The 16,931-nt window shown below is 37.5% G+C and overlaps 1 protein-coding gene across 1 annotated transcript in view; it reads left to right on the top strand.

Annotated features, from left to right (window-relative positions):
- Positions 1 to 1,125: 1,125 nt before the first annotated feature.
- PTPN20 (protein tyrosine phosphatase non-receptor type 20) overlaps positions 1,126 to 16,931 on the top strand; it is a 115,475-nt gene continuing 99,669 nt past the window's right edge. The window contains exon 1 of the mRNA XM_059169670.1: positions 1,126 to 1,170. The gene's annotated coding sequence lies outside the window, so the exon portion shown is untranslated. The remainder of the gene's footprint in view (positions 1,171 to 16,931) is intronic.

Here is a 16,931-nt window from a genome sequence, read left to right on the forward strand (position 1 = left end):
TTGCATAGGGCTCTTTACTCAGCAGGGAGTCTGCTTCTCCCTCTGCCTCTGCCTGCTACTCTGTCTGCCTGTGCTTACTCTCTCTGACAAATAAATAAATAAAGTCTTAAAAAAAAAAAAAGAAAAAAAAGAGGAATCTTACCCTGGCAATGGCATGGTCACCTGGAGGGGAACTTGGCTGCCGAGGAAAAACCAGGGCTTAGAGGGAGAGAAGGCATCTACCTATTGTCAGTGACTCACAGAGCAGGAAGCTGACCCCTCCATGCCTGGACAGAGGGTGGCCGTTTTTGCTTAGTGACACCCCCTCTCCCCCCTTCCCCCAAGGATATGGCTGTCTCCTTACACCAACATTGACGGCTGTGGGCTAAGAGAGGCAGGTCTTGTCATGACTTCAAGGGAACTGGATCTACCAGAATGGGTCTGGCAGGACCAAATGGAGAAAGATGTACTCACGAAGATAAAAAATTCTAGCTTCATGTACTGAGGCAACATTTATATCCTGAATTCCCTCTACACTGACAACTAACTGAAACTCTCAACTGACCTGTAGCCAACTGACTTCACAGTCTAGCACAGGTTAGTGACTTCTGCAACAGTCTGTCCTGTCCAAAGGGCCCAAATACTCCATCTGTTATTCCTCTGATAATTCCTCTGATAATAATTCCTCTGATTCCTGATTCCTCTGTTATTCCTCTGATAATGCAAATCCACCCCCCACCCTGTACCTCTGAGACTCAGTGTTGCCCATCACGGGGCGGGGTGGGGGCGAGGGAGGGGGTCAGGGGTAGGTATGAACCAAATGACCGCCCCTAGAGAACACAGTCGTCAGTGGTTCGAGATGCGGGCATGGCTCAGAATGCTGCCGGCATCAGGAACTTATCTTAGGAAAGGGGTATATACAACAGGGTGGTGGACCAATGACCACAGGGAAGCTCCCGCAGTGTCCGCAGTTAGCATTGCAGTGCCTCGAACGGCCAGCAGGGGCGCAGTGTTGGCCCCGGTCACTTAGCAGCGGCGACACTCCTGTGTGTTGGTTCGCGGGCGCCTATGGGATTGGAGGCACTGACCCCGCAGGGCTGGCGGGCTCCCGCGAGAACCCAACTGGCGAGGTAGGCTAGGGGGTGGGCCGGGGGCGGTTGGGCCAGGCGGGGCAGGGCGGGGCAGGGCCAGGTGAGGAAGGGTGGTGGGGGTGCCGGGTGGGACTGGGAAGGATGCTGGAGGCCCCGCTGCGCAGCAGCGCGAGAGGGCGGACTTGGGCTCACCCTGTGGTCCCAGAGGGAAAAGCCACTGATGCCCAGGGGCTGAAGGAGTGGGCGGGGGCCCCAGACACCACGAGGCTTGCCTGCGCTGGTTTTGGGGCAGGCCCTGGGCAGAGTGAGGCCCAAGTTCACTGAAGCCTGGGGGGCGGTGAGGACCTTCAGTCTGGGCAGTGTGATGCCCAGCTGTACTGTGACATGTGTTGTGGTTCCTGTGTGTGGCAGGTTTGGGGCAGGAAACACTTTGGCTCTGTGGTAAAGAAAGGCCTTGAACTCTCGTTGAGGAGCATGGAGCTGATGTGATTGATAAGAAGCCATAACCGGGTACTAAGGCATGGCCTTCGCTGGCTGGATCTGGGGAGGTGTAGAGGCCAAGAACTCCATTCCCGCTGAAGGACCAGTGAGGGCTGAGGGCCCTAGCAAGAAGCAGCATTAATTCATCAGTTAATTCAACAGCCAGTTTTGAATACCTCCTCCTATGTGCCAGGCACACAGGAATATACATGAACAAGATAGTCAGGGTCCCTGCCATGAAGGACTTCTATTCAGGTGGGAGATAGCCAGTCAAGACTGAGTCCTGGGTTTTTGCCTTGCCTACTTTGGTCTCTCTGTTTAATGAGAACGGGAAAACTGTAGGTGTGTGGGGGGGGTAGGTTTCATTTTTGGAAGGGATGGAACCAAGAATTAGGTTTTGAATATGTTAGGTTTGAGATGCCTGCTAGGTTTTTCTCCAACGTGTAACATACAAACAACATAGCTGGAAAGAATTTTCCCGTGAACTCTCTGTATTTGCCTTCTGGGTCCTACCATGAACATCTAGCCACCCTTGTTTTTTTGTTTTTTTTTTCCACATATTATTTCTCTGTCCTTTTCCATCTGTCACCTTGCAGATTTATTTATTTTTATTATGGTAAAATATACATAATATAAATGTGGTAGAATTTTAAGTTGAGTTTTTAGATTGGCCTTTGGAAATTTGAGTCTGAAGTCCTGGGTGATGTCAGAGCTTTGGAATCACTACCATATAGAAGGTATTTAAATGAAGGGGTTGGTTGAACACCTAGGTTGAGAGTGTACACAAAGAGGAGGAGGGGAGGCCATAAAAGGGAGAAGGGGGTGGTTAACTGTGGCGACTAAGATGAAGGTGGGGTTAGGGTTTTAATCATTTTAATAAGAAAGACTAGTGGAATAGAGGGGTCTTAAAGTCAAGTGGATTTTTTTTTTTTTTGCATGATAGAAGAAACTAGAATATGTTTATATGCTGTGTGATTGAACTCATAGGGAGAAATGCATATGAGATAAGGGAACATTGCAGGGGAAAGTCCCTGAATATCTGAGAAGGGAGGAGACCCCAGGGCACATGGGTGGTGGCTTTGAATTGACAGGAACACATATTTCATTATAACTTGGGGGGAAGCCAAGACAACAGGTGTGGGTGCAGACGAGGTAGTGGCACCATGTGTTTGTGAGGTGGTCATTGGCCGAAAGGGCACAGGGAGGGGAGAAGAGGTGTTAGAACTTGGAGGAGACACATGTGCTCTTGTCCTTACAGAGAGCGGAAAAGTGAACTAGCTAGGGAAATGGGATTGGACTGTCAGGCAGTGTCGAATACCTGTTTGAGATGTGTCATCATGACTTTAAAGTGAGCTAAAACCAGTGGGCTAGTGTGGTTTTCTCTGGGAATGTTAGACCCTGGAGGTGTGTTTTGGGATTAAATGAGGTAATATATGGAAGCCATGTAATAAGTGGCAAGCACATGATGAATGGTACATATTTTTGTTTGACTTCTCATTTTGTTTTTCTTTTGTTTATGCAAATGTAACTGAGGTGGACTTTGGAAATTGAGGTGGACCCTGACAGGGTCTTCTCCAATCAACCCTGAATCCCCTGTTTGCAGCTCGTTGAAAATCTGGCTCGTGGTGTGGTTATATGTATACAGCTTGATAATTGAGGTTGTTGGCTAAAAGGGCCAAACTGTAGCAAATGGGGCTCTCATTGTCTTGGACTGGATGGTCTGGGACTTTGTCACAGCGGCAATTGTAAAGTTCTTGTGAAACTCTTTCATTTTGCATTTCATAATGTATCTGATGTACTGGGGGTTTACAGACTCTACAGTTCTAAGATCACCAGAAGAGATTTTCAGTTTAATACATTGTCATTTTTCCCTGACTACTTGTGCTGTATTGGGATATAAATAATAATAATACAAGCTGACACCCACAGCTCTTAAAAATGCAAAATACTGTTCTAAGTCCATCGCATGCATTGTTTTGTTTAATCCTCACCCCAACTCAGCCCAACTCAAGTGAGGCAGGTACTGTCATTATCTCTGTTTTTCAGGTGCAAAAATGGTGCAGAGAGGTTAAGTAACTTACCCATAGTACACACAGAAACCTCCAGTTTCTGTTGCAGACTAACTCAAAAAATTTATTTTAAGACTGCTTGGCCATCACTTATCTATGTTGTAGGGTAGTAGTTAAGGTAATGGACTGAAGCAAATTGCCTGGGTTCAAAAGCTGCCACTTACTAGCTCTGTGTCTTTGTTCAAATCATTTAACTGCTGTGCACACTTGTGTTTTTTTTAAATGTATGAAAGGGGAATAATAATAGTATTTGCTTGGTAGGGTTATTGTAAGGATCACATGAGTTAGTGTATTTAATAAGCTTAAAATAATGCTTGGTTGTTTAAATGCTATTATCATCTGCCTGGTAGTGCAGGCAGGGTGATATGTGTACTGATTGATTGACTCTCCTAAAATCATTCCTAAGGGCCCTGCTATGCTGCTGTGTTTAGTGGAGTCTGAAAATTGCAGGGCACTCTATTAATGCTCCTAATTCAGAGATCGCCTTTCCTTAGATTTTATTATCTTTCTATGGGAAGCAAATATAACAATTTGCCTCTAGGTTCAGAAAACGACTTAGATTTCAATTCGGACTCATCTGACCAGTGAGGTTAATTTCATTAGTCCCGGTATTGTATACCACTTAAAGGGAAATAAGACCTGGGTATTCCATTTTGTCATTTCCAAATAGGCAGCCTAATGGGATTTGGTGAGAAAGACCAGAGGCTGGTATAGCTGTTGCTGGGCACTGCATATGGTAAATGATGTGGGTCAGTAGTCTGCACATTAAAATGGTCTGAAAAGATCTGTAAAATTTAGACTTTCTGTGATGTGTTGTATCAGCTACTGATTAAAAGCTACTGGGCAAGCTTGGCATGGAAGGTGTGTGAAAGTTCTAAATGATCTTTGCTGGTCCACAATAGGGAGAGTAAATGCATGGTATAAAGTAATGGCTCCCTGTGGGTTTCTTTTAGAATCACTAGGGGGAGGTTTTATGACACTTTGCTAAATGACAGGCTCAATGTGGACAGGTTCACTAAGTTATGGCAAGAATCTGGAATCAATATTTTTGAGAGCTCCATGAATGACTCAGATGTGCAATTAGCATGGGATGTCATTTGTGTGAATCAGGTATTTTTCAGAGCTGATTTTCTTTTAGAATCACAGATCAATTAGCTTTGTAAGACTACTGATAATTCTGGATGTACTCTAGGGATTCTGATTTAATTGGCTTGCACAAGGTCTGGACATTGGTATTGGTTATTTTAAGAAAGTTTGGGTTGATTCTAACCTGCATCCAGGTGTAAATAATCAGGTAGATTTCCCTTAAAAGTTTAGTTACTTATAAATTTAAAATAGCTTCAGGCAGCATCTTATCATCAGGACAGTGAAAAAAAGTTCCGAACTTCTCCAATGAAAATGTTCAGTTCAGTAATCAGGTAACAATAGAAGGTATGAATTGATGATTGAATTAACATTTATCATACCACACAGTGAAAACTTCAAGTTTGCCCTGGAGAGGCAAATTAACATCTACTAAGAGCTTTGTTCATAATCTCAGTCTTTGTGAGGTGTGTATTATTCCCATTTTGTAGCTTGGATTTTTGATGCTGAGGGAGGTTAAGTAACTTGCCCAAGATTTTCTCCCAAGTGTGTACAGCTCCACAGCCTAGGTTCCATTTCCTGAATAATTTTGGTCTGGCCTGCATGCTGGGATCACCTGGAGAACTTTAATGATCAAAACTTGAATCACTTTCTTAGATTCTGATTTCATTGGTTTGGTTTGGTCTGGAATCAGTGTTCTGCAGTGTGCTCCAGATAATTTGAATGTGCACACTCCTGGTGGTCTAAATACATTTTCTTTTACACCAGCAGCATGGACTGATATGGCTAGGTTCCTTGCCTTCGAGGAACTTACCTTCATATTATTTATTTCTGTTCCTTTTAATATGTATGTGTTGAATGCCCAGTCTGTGCCATTCGTTTTGGTGCTGAGGTAACACATGGTGACACAAGTCACCATGGTACTTATGTTGAGGGAGATAGGACACATGCATGCAGATGCATAAGGACTTACATACATAAGTAAACTGTAAGGTAATGAAAAGTGCTTTTAAGAAAATAAAGGAAGGTAATGAGTAAAGTGATCCTGACAGGTGTGCATGAGAGTTCCAGTTGCTCCGCATTTTTGCTAGAACTATTTTGTACTGTTTGTGTGTGTGTTTCATTTCAGCCATTCTAGTGGGTCTGTAGTGGTATCTTATTGTTTTCTTTTGCATTTTCTGTTCACCAGTGGTGTTGAGCATTTTTTCATATATTTATTTACATCTATAGTTTTTCTTTGGTGAAATGTCTATTCAGATATTTCGCTCATTACAAAAAAAAAAAAAACTTGGGCTGTTTATCTTCTTGTAGAGGTATGAATATATTTGGAAAACAAGTCCCCTTTCAGATAGGTGTTTCTTCCAGCCTGTGGCTTATCCTTTTATTTTCGTGACGTTATCTTTTGAAGAGCAGGATTTTTAAATTCTTCTGACTCTATCAATTTTTTCTTTTGTGGTTGTGCTCTTAGTGCCTAATATCTGTGTTTTCTCATAGTGCTGGGAGCTAGATGTCTGAAATCAAGTTGTGAGCAGGGCCATGCTCTCACTGAAGTTTGTCCTGCCATACCCTTAGTCTTATGTCTAGAGCATGGTATATTGGATAGATTGAGAATATTCCAAATCATCAAGTCCTGGTTCCTTTTCACTTAACAACTCCTTCCTCAGTTTATTTCTTTCCTCTTGGATTTTGCTGTAGGCAGCAAGAAGAAACCATGGTCCCATTCCACACTTTTCTTAGAAGTCTCCTCAGCTAAATAGCCAAGTTCATTACAGCTGACCCCTAAACAACATAGGTTTGAACTATGTCGGTCCACGTATATGTGGATTTTTTTCTGATAAATATCAGTATAGTATTGTAAATGTTTTTTCTCTTCCTTATGGTTTATTTAAATAATATTTTATTTTCTGTAGCTTTATTGTAAGAATACAATATATGATACACCTACAAATGATGTATTAATTGATTCTTTGTGTTTTTGGTAAAGCTTCCAGTCAACAGTAGACTTTTCATTGTTAAGTTTTGGGGAAGTCAAAAGTTATAGGTGAATTTTTACTGTATGAGGGGTCAGTGCCCCTAACCTCCACTTTGTTTAAGGATCAACTGTAGTTTTATGTTTTGCTTTCCATCCAACAGTAGAACGTAATTCAGCCAGTTTCTGCCAATTTGTGACAATGATTGCTTTTCTTCCAGTAATGAATAATCTATTCATTATTTTCTTTTAAGGTCTTTGCCAGAAGAATCTTTAAATTTATATTGCTAGTAACATTCTATTCTTGACAGTATATGTATTCTCTAAGATGATGTATGTATTTTCTAAGATTGTAGATGCTTTTTTCACCATTCTGACCCTTCACAATATCATCTTTAATGTCCCTGTTTCTACCAACAGCCTTTTCAAGGCAATCTAGGCTTTTTCTATCATGTGCCTCAAAACTCCTAAATCTTCTACCTATTACCTAATTCTGAAGCAACTTCTACATATTATTATTATTATTATTATTATTATTATTATTATTTTTGTATCTGTAACAACACTGTACTTTCTAGTACTAGCATATGCAGTAGTTTCTTAGGGCCACTGTAACACAATACTACAGAGTGGATGGCTTAAAACAAACAAAACAAAACAAAACAAAACAAAACAAAACAACAGACATATATTCTTTCACAGTTCTGGAGGTAAAATTATAAAAATTTGTCACAAGGCCATGTTCTCTTTGAAGTCTCTACAGAAGGATATTTTTCCTTGCTTCTTCCTAGCTTTTGGTGGTTGTCAGCAATCCTTGCTGTTCTTGGCTTCTAGACACATCTCTCCAGTTTTTGCCTCTGTTGTCACATGGATTTCTTCATCTGCGTCTGTGTCCAAATTTCTCTGATCTTAAAAGGACATCAGTCATTGCATTAGGACCTCATTTTAACTTGATTACGACTGAAAATAACCTCTTTCCAAATAAGTTTACATTCACAGGTACTATAGAGGTTAGGGCTTCAAAATATCTTTTAAGGGGTGAGTTTTCCCACAATGATCACACAGGAGAAAATATAGGTGACCTTGGTGATGGTGGTAAGTTTCTAGATACTACACCAAAAGGAATCATCCATGGATCACCATGAAAGCAAAGATTGATAATTTAGTCTTTATTAAAGTTAAAAACTTTAAAAAAAAGTTAAAAACTTCCGTGAAAGATACTGTTAAGAAAATAAAAACAAGCCTCACACTTGGAAATGATGTTTGCAAAATACATATCTGATAGAGATCTTGTAACATAGTTGAAATTACCCAGAGTGTGGCCTTTTCAGACTGGCTTCTTTTTCTTAGCAACATTCACTTGAGGTTCCTCCTATCTATTTATAGCTTGATAACTCCTTTCTTTTTATCACCAAATAATATCTCATTGTGTGGATGTCCCACAGTTTGTTTATCCACTCAACCATTGAAATACATTTGTTTCTATCTTGTCCCCCCGATCATTGATGATTATGAATAAAGCAACTATCAGTCTTTGAACACCGGGTTTTGTGTGGGTATAAATTTAAAATAAATTGTATGAATACCTAGGAGTATAATTGCTAGATCATAATGGCAGTACTATGTTTAACTTTGTAAAATGTGCTAAATTGTCTTCCAGAGTGGCTGTACCATTTTGCATTCCCAGCAATGAATTTCCATCCTTAACAGTATTTGGTCAATTTTTTGGATTTTAGCCTTTCTAATAGGTATGTAGTAATGTCTTACAACTTGCAGCTCTCTAATGACATATGATGTTGAGCATCTTTTCATATGCTTATTTGCCATCTCTGTGTATTCTTTGGTGAGGTGTAAGTTTACATCTTCTGCCCATTTAAAATTTATTTTTAAATTGTTGAGCTTTTTTTTTTTTTTTAAAGATTTAATTATTTATTTGATAGACAGAAATCACAAGTAGTCAGAGAGGCAGGCAGAGAGAGAGGAGGAAGCAGGCTCCCTGCTTCTCTCAAGTCCCAGGACCTTGAGACCATGACCTGAGCCAAAAGCAGAGGCTTTAACCCACTGAGCCAGCCAGGCACCCCTAAATTGTTAAGCTTTTTATGAGTTCTTTTGTTTTAAAGCCACCCAGTTTGTGATACTTTGTTATGGTAGCCCTTGGGTACCAGTACAATTACATTTTAGAAGTTTTATAGTTTTGTGGTTTACATTTAGGCCTATAATCTACTTTGAGTTAATTTTTATAACTGTAAGGTCTAGATTTTGTTGTTGTTTATGGATGTCCAGTTGTTTTAAAGCTATTTGTTAAATAGAATATTCTTTCTCCACTAAATTGCATTTGCTTTTTTCTCAAGAATTGGTTGGCTGAGTTTGTGTGGGTCTATGTCTGGGCCTCTATGGATCTATTTGTCTGTTTTTGCACCAATACCATGATGTATTGATTACTGAAACTTTATAATAGTAAGTCTTGAAATCCCGTACTGTCAGTGCTCCACAACTTTGTTCTTCAATACTGTAGTGTTGCTTATTCTAAATATTTTGCCTTTTCACATATACTTTAGAATGAGTTTATTGGTACTACAAAATAACTTGCTGAAATTTAGATTGAGATTGCATTGACTCCATAAAACACATTTGGAAGAATTGAGATCTTAACAGTTTTGAGTCTTTCTATCCATGAACATTGGATATTTCTTCATTTATTTAGATCTTTCCTTTCTTTCTTCAGTTTTGTAGTGTTCCTCCTATAATCCAGTACAGATTTTGTTAGATTTATACCTCCGTATTTCATTTTGGGTCAAGCTAACATATGGTGTGTTTTTTATTTCCAATTACATTTATTCATTGCTGGTATATAGGAAGGGAATTGACATTTGTGTATTAACTTTGTACCCTTCTATCTTGCTATAATTGCTTATTAGTTCCAGGAGTTCTTTTGTTGTTGTTGATTCTTTGGGATTTTCTTCTTAGACAATCATGTCATTGGAGATGAAAGACAATTTTATTTTTTCCTTTCCAATCTCTGTATCTTTTATTTTCCTTTTTTGTCTTACGCATTAGGTAGGACTTCTATAATTTGATCTTGGTTAGGAGTGATGAGAGAGGACATCCTTGCCTTGTCCCCCATCTTAGAAGAAAGCATCTAGTTTATCATCATTAAGTTACCTGTAAATTTTTTTGTAGATGTTTTTTATCAAGTTGAGGAAGTTCCCCTCCTCTAATCCTAGTTTCCTGGGAGTTTTTATTGTGAATTATTTGGGTTTTGTTAAATGTTTTTTTCTGTATATATTGATATGTTAAAAATATAATTTTTCTTCTTTAGGCTGTTTTGCATTATATTAATTGGTTTTCAAGTGTTGAACCAACTTGCATACCTGGAATAAATTTTGCTGGTCATGGTGTATAATTATAGGTGCATACATTGGATTTGATTGCTGTTATTTTTGTTGAGGATTTTTGTATCTGTGTTCATGAGTGATTTTGGTCTATAGTTTTTTTTTCTTTTCTTTTGAATGTTTTTATCTGGTTTTGATATTAGGGCAATGACAGCTTCATAGAATGAATTAGGAAGTATTCTGTATGATTCTGTTTTGTGGAAGAGGTTGGAGAGAATTGGTATAGTTTTTCATGATTTAATTTCTTTAATAAACATAGACCAATTGACCTGATCTACCTTTTCTTTTGTGAGTATTGGTAGTTGATGTTTTTTAAGGGATTGGTCTCTTTAATCTAGGTTATCAAATTTGAGGGCATGATAATATTCCTCTCTTATCCTTTTAATGTCTATAGAATCAGTAGTGATGGTCCCTTTTTATTTCTGATATTTATAATTGCTATCATCTCACTTTTTTTCTTGATTATCCAGGTTATAAGTTTGTTGATTTTATTTATCTTTGCAAAGAACCAGTTTTTGGGTTTATTTTCTCTATTGATTTGCTCTTATCAATTTCATTTATTTCTGTTCTAATTTTTATGATTTATTTTCTTTGCTTATTTTAGGTTTACATTGCTCCTCTTTCTTTAATTTCCCAAGGTAGAAGCTTAGTTGTTGATTTTATATTTCTTTTTTTAATATATGTATTTAATACTTTAAATTCCTTTCTAAGCACTGCTTTTGCTATATCTCACAAATTCTGGTAAGTTGTATTTCCATTTAATTTATTTCAAAATATTTTTAAATTTCTCTTGAGACTTCTTTGACCTCTGTGTTATCTAATCACATGTTTAATCCCCAGCTATTCTTCTTTTATTTAGTTTAATTTCACAGTGGTCTGAGAGCATATTTTGTACTCTTTCAAATTTATTTTAGTGGTTTTATGGCTCGAGATGTGACCTATCTTTGTGAATGTTCCATGAGAAGAGTGTTTATTGAGAAGAGTGTTTATTCTGCTGTTATTGAAGGAAATATTTAATAAATAAATATTTATTAGATATAATTGATTGCTGATGTTGATCAATTCAACTGTGTCCTTATTCATCTTCTGCTTACTGAGTCTGTCAACTACTGATAGAAAGATGATGCAGTCTATAACTAAAGTAGTGGATTTATTCATTTGTCTTTGTAGTTTTATTACTTTTTGCCTCACATATTTTGACACTTTTGTTAGATGCATACATATTAAAGATTGTTATGTCCTTTTGGAGAATGGAAAACTTATCATTATGTAGTGCCACTCCTTGTCCCTGATAATTTTCCTTGTTCTGGAGTCTGCTTTGCCTGAGATTAATATAGATACTCTAGCTTAGTGTTAGCATGCTATATCTATTTCTTTCCCTTTCTAAAAAATCTATCTTTGTCTTTATATTTAAAGTGAGATTCTTTGGGGGAGGGTAGGGGACACAGAAGGAGAGGGAGAGAGAGTATCTTCAGTAGACTCAATGCCCAGAGCCCAATGTGGGGCTTGATCTCATGACCTTGAGATCATGACCTGAGCTGAAACCAAGAGTTGGATACTTAACTGACTGAGCCACCTGGCACCCCTAAAGTGGGATTCTTGTAGACAACTTTTATTTGGGTCTTTTAAAAAATCTACTGACATGTGAATATATTTATTAGACTATTAACATTTAAAGTGATAATAATGTGGTGGAGTTAATGTATATCGTATTTGTAACTATTTTCTATTTATTATACTTGTTCTTTGTTTCTTGATCTTCCCCCATTTTTCTGCTTTTTCTGATTTTAATTCATCATTTTGTGGTAAGTCACTTATGGTAAATCATTTTGTCTCCTTAATTAGAATTTTTTTTTTAGTGGTTACCCTAGTGTTTGCAATATACATTTATAATAAATTTGAGTTCACATTCAAATAACATGCTATTTCATGGATACTCCAATTATCTTATTACACAGTAGTCCCATTTCCCCCCTCTTATTCCTTACATTGTTGTCATTCATTTTATTTATCCATATGCTATAATATCCAGTACATTGTTGCTATTATTAATTAGAAAGTTATTAGATCAATTGAGAAGAAGAAAAATAAACAATTCTGTTTCTACCTTCATTTTTTTTATGATGTCGTTTGTTAATGTATGTCTTAGTTTCATGCTTTTTCCTTTTCTTTGAAGAACTTCTTTAAAATTTCCTGCAAAGAGGATATGCTAGTGGCAAAATCCCCCAGTTTTTGCCGTTTGTGAAAGTCTGTTTCTCCTTCACATTGGAAAGATAATTGCACTGGATACAGAATTCTAAATTTGGGTTTTTTTTTTCTCTTAACATTTAAAGCACATCACTCTATAATCTTGTTTGTGTGGTTTCTGATGAGAAATCTGATGTAATTCTTATCCTTGTTCCTTTGTAGGTAAGGTATTTTTACCCCCTTCTTGCTTCTTTCAAGATTTTTCCTTGTCTTTGGTTTTCTGCAGTTTGAATATGGTATGCTTTGAGTATTTATCCTCCTTGGTGTTTTCTGAGCCTCTTGATGTGGTCTGGTGTCTGTTACTAATTTTGGGAAATTCTTGATTAATTTTGCTTTAAGTATTTCTGTTCCTACCTTCCATCCCTCCCTCTATCCCTCCCTCCCTTCTTCCCATCCTCCCACTTCCCTCCCTTCTTTCCTTCATTCTCCTTGTGGCATTCCCATCATACATGTGTTACACTTTTTTTAGTTGTCCAGTAGTTATTATATATTTTATATATATATATATTATATATATATATAATATATATTATATATTTGCCCCCCACCCACATTCTTTTTCCTCTTTCTCTTTAGTTTGGGAAGTTTCTGTTGGCATATCTTAAAGCTCGCTGATTGTTTCTTTGAGTTTTGAGCATTTCCTTCTTCTACTTTTTAGAGCATCCATCTTTTTGTATACATTACCCATCTGTTTTTGCACATTATTTACTTTTTTTTTGGGTCAGAACTCTTAGTTATTTTAAATTCTTACTTGATAATTTGTATGTGTGTCATATCTGAATGTAGTTCTGATATTTGCTTTGTCTCCTCAGATGGTTGGGCTTTTCTTTTACTTGTTTAGAATGTTTTGTAATTTTTGTTGAAAGCTAGACTTAGTATTCGAGTAATAGGAACTGAGGTAGGAACTTAGGCTTTTAGAGTGAGGTTTGTTTGTTTGTTTTTTTGTTTTTGTCATTCTAGCGAGGAGCTGGGCTCTGTCTAAATGTTTCCCATAGCTGTAGGTGCCAGGGATTGCAGTTTCTTCTAATTTCCTTTTTCTTTTTTTAAATCTTTTTCTATCTCTATTGTCTTTGGTCTTCCTAAGAATTTCTCCTTAAGTAGAGTTGTGACTTGCAACTTGGAACTTTTTCAGTTATAACCCACTGCTAACATAGTGAAGCCTCATTGATATGGTAGGGTTTTGAGGAAGAAAAGCATTGTAAAATCTTATGATTAGATCTCCTTTTTTAGTGGGCCTGAGTCTTTGGGATGCAACTTTCTGAAATGTTTTTAGTCTTTTTTTATTCCTCTTTACATAACCAGATGGCTAGAGGAGGCTAGAGTTGCCAATTGCTCTTCCTCCAGGTTGGATAAGGTTCAAGTACTCTTCCTTGGAGTGCAGGCCTTAATCCTGGGGAATGCTTTAGGGACAATGCAGAATGGTTATTCTGTTCTCCCCTCCCTCATCTAAAATACAGGGGTATTTATTTAAATAATTTTCCTCATGAGAACCTGGTAGAATTCTTGGAGCTAAAATCCATACAAGTATTGGGGCCCCTATAAGTATGGGCCCCTGGTTTTTGTCCCCCCCCCTTCCCCCGCACTTTGCTCCTTTTATTTTGGAACACTGTTTCATTCCTTTATATCATTATACATTCATCCAGTGAGGGGCATCTGGACTGTTTTAAGGTTGAAATTATTGTGAAAAGCTCTGCTATGAACATTGATGAACAAGTCTTTGTGCGCATCTAAGTTTTCATTGCACTTAATACATTCCCCTATGTAAATATCTAGGAGTAAATGTGCTGCTTCTGTGGTAAATACATGTTAAATGTAAAAAGAAACTGTCACACTTGATTTAAAACCATTTGTATCATTTTACATTCTCCAACTATACACGACAATACATAATTTATCCAAATCATTGCCAACACTTGTAATTTTTCCAAATCATTGTCAACACTTCCAATTTTTAGCCTTTTTAATTTTGAGCTTTCTAGTTGGGGGGAGTATTGTTATCTTATTGCAGTTTTATTTTGCATTTTCCTGTTATTTAATCATGTTGCAATCTTTTCACATGCTTACTGGCAATTTCTTTGCCTCTTTTGGGTGAGTGTCTGTCTTTTCCCCATTTTTTAAGAGTTGATATAATTGGCCTATAACATATTACTTTCAGGTGAAAGGCATAATGATTCAATATTTATATATATTGAGAAACCACCATAGTAAGACTAAATGACATCCATCACCACACAGTTGTAATTTTTTCTTGTGGTAAGAACTTACCAGTCACCTGCTATACATTATATCTCTAGAACTTATTTATTTTATTTTTTATTTCTTATTTTTTTTATTTTCTTAAAGATTTTTATTTATTTATTTGACAGACAGTTCACAAGTAGGCAGAAAGGCAGGCAGAGAGAGAGAGAGGAGGAAGCAGACTCCCCACTGAGCAGAGAGCCTGATACAGGGCTCCATCCCAGGACCTTGGGATCATGACCTGAGCCAAAGCAGATGCTTAACCACTAAGCCACCCAGGCATTCCACAAGTCTGTACCTTTTGACTACTTTCACTTCCGGGGTTTTTCACTTTCGAAGTGGTCCATACTCAGCTTCCAGCACTTTGTAAAACTTACTGTTTAATTCTTCCTACCCCTTACTGTCTCTGGTACCTTCTGTTGTAGGTAAGCTAATCTCAGCTGTGCTTCTCTGTATCTGCCTATCTCTCCAGATTTTGGGTGATGATTTGCTTTGCTACCTCAGTTCTCTGGTGGATCTAAGAAAAATCTTTTTTTTTTTTTTTTTAACTTTCTTCAGCCTTTTTGTGATGGTAGTGATGACTTCCTATCTCTTTGCGTGTTTAATCTAAACCAGAAGTCATAATTATATGTTAAGAAGAGAAAAAAAATCCTTTATATTTTTACCATTTCTGGTATTTTTCACATTTTGGGGGGTGTAGTTTCAAATTTCCATGTGTATCACACATTTTCTTCATTTAACATTTAGTGCTAGTATGCTGACATTGAATTCTATTTGTTTCTTTTTTCTTCTTTCTACATTTTTCTATATTTTTCTTTGTATTTCTGTATTTTCTTTATTTTTTCTTGATTTTCTTACTTTTTTATTTCTTTTGACCTGATAATTGAAAGATATTTATGGTGGAAATGAAATTCTGGAATGACAGCTATCTTTCAGCACTTCAAAGATGTCATTCCGTTGTCTTCTGGCTTCAGTCATTTCTGCTGAGGAATCTCCTATAATTTTTCTTTTTTTTCTAGATACCACCAAGATTTTCTGAATATCTTTGTTTTTTAGCACTTGGACTATGATGTGTGCAATCCATATACCCTCCCGCCCCCACTTAGTGTTCTGAACATTTCTTTGATTTGTGATTTCTTATCCCATATTAATTATGGGAATTTGTCAGTTATTCACTCTTTTGGTGACTCCAGTTATACAGAAATTAGGCCATTTGATAATGTCCCATAACTTCTGAATGATCTTCTGATTTTTACTCATCTGCTTGTTTCATTTTTGTATAATTTCTATTTACCTATTTTCAAACTTAGAATTTTTTTCTTCAGCTACAGCTTCAGTCTTCTAATAGCTCCATCTAAGAAATCCTTTATCTCTGATAGTTTTTTATTTCTAGTATTTCCATTTGATTTTTTTTAAAGTAGTTTCTGTCACTCTACTGAAATTTTCCACCTGCTCATATATGTTATCTTCCTTTTCCACTTGATCCTTTAATGTTGTGCAGTGACCTATTGCTCATTTTAGTCTGAGACTTTATTAAAATCACCGTTGCCATCCATATTTCTAATCAAAATTCTGTTCATGGTGACTTAGGTGTTCTCTAAGAAAATGGATACGTTGGAGCTCTCTTCTTTTCTTCCAGAGCTCTTAACAGAATTGCCTTTAAGTGTCCCTTCATGGCAGTCTAGGCTTTTTCTAGCATGAACCTCAAACTTTTTCAGCCCCTATGCATTACCCAGTTCTAAAGCTACTTCTGCATTAAGTATTGTTACAGCCGTACCACCAATTTTCAGTACCAGTTTTCCTCCTAGTGACTTCAAGCTCCTATAACAAAATACCATAAAAGGCTTAAACAGCAGACATTTACTTCTCACAGTTTTGGATGCTTAAAGTCCAAGATTGGGGTGCCAGCCTGGTCATGTTTTGGTGAGGACTTTTTTCCAGATTGCAGATTGCCTTCTTGTATCTTCACATGTAGAAAAAGAGCTGTCTGGCTCTCTCGTCTTTGTATGAGGGCACTAATCCCATTCTTGAGGACTCCACTCTCATGATATAATTATTTCCCAGAGTCTCCACCTCCAAATACCATCATATTGGGGTTAGGGTTTCAACATAAGAATTTTGGAGGGACACAGACATTCAGTCCTTTATAGGTAGAAAGCAGGTGCAAGCTTTTCAGAGTCCTCTCTTAGTGAGGTCACATAGAATGTACTTCATTCCCCCAGCAACAAGTTATGACAACTTGTATGAAATGTTTTATACCAAGGAAGCTCACCTGAGGCTAGGAATTGAGGGTCTTTCTTGGGGGTCAGTCATGGAGGCATACAGTACTTGTGTGACTGATGGTGGTCACTAAAATTCCTGATGCCCATAAAGAAATCAGGTG

Source organism: Mustela lutreola, chromosome 4 (assembly GCF_030435805.1).
Source record: "Mustela lutreola isolate mMusLut2 chromosome 4, mMusLut2.pri, whole genome shotgun sequence".
In the NCBI taxonomy this organism is placed as follows: Eukaryota; Metazoa; Chordata; class Mammalia; order Carnivora; family Mustelidae; genus Mustela; species Mustela lutreola.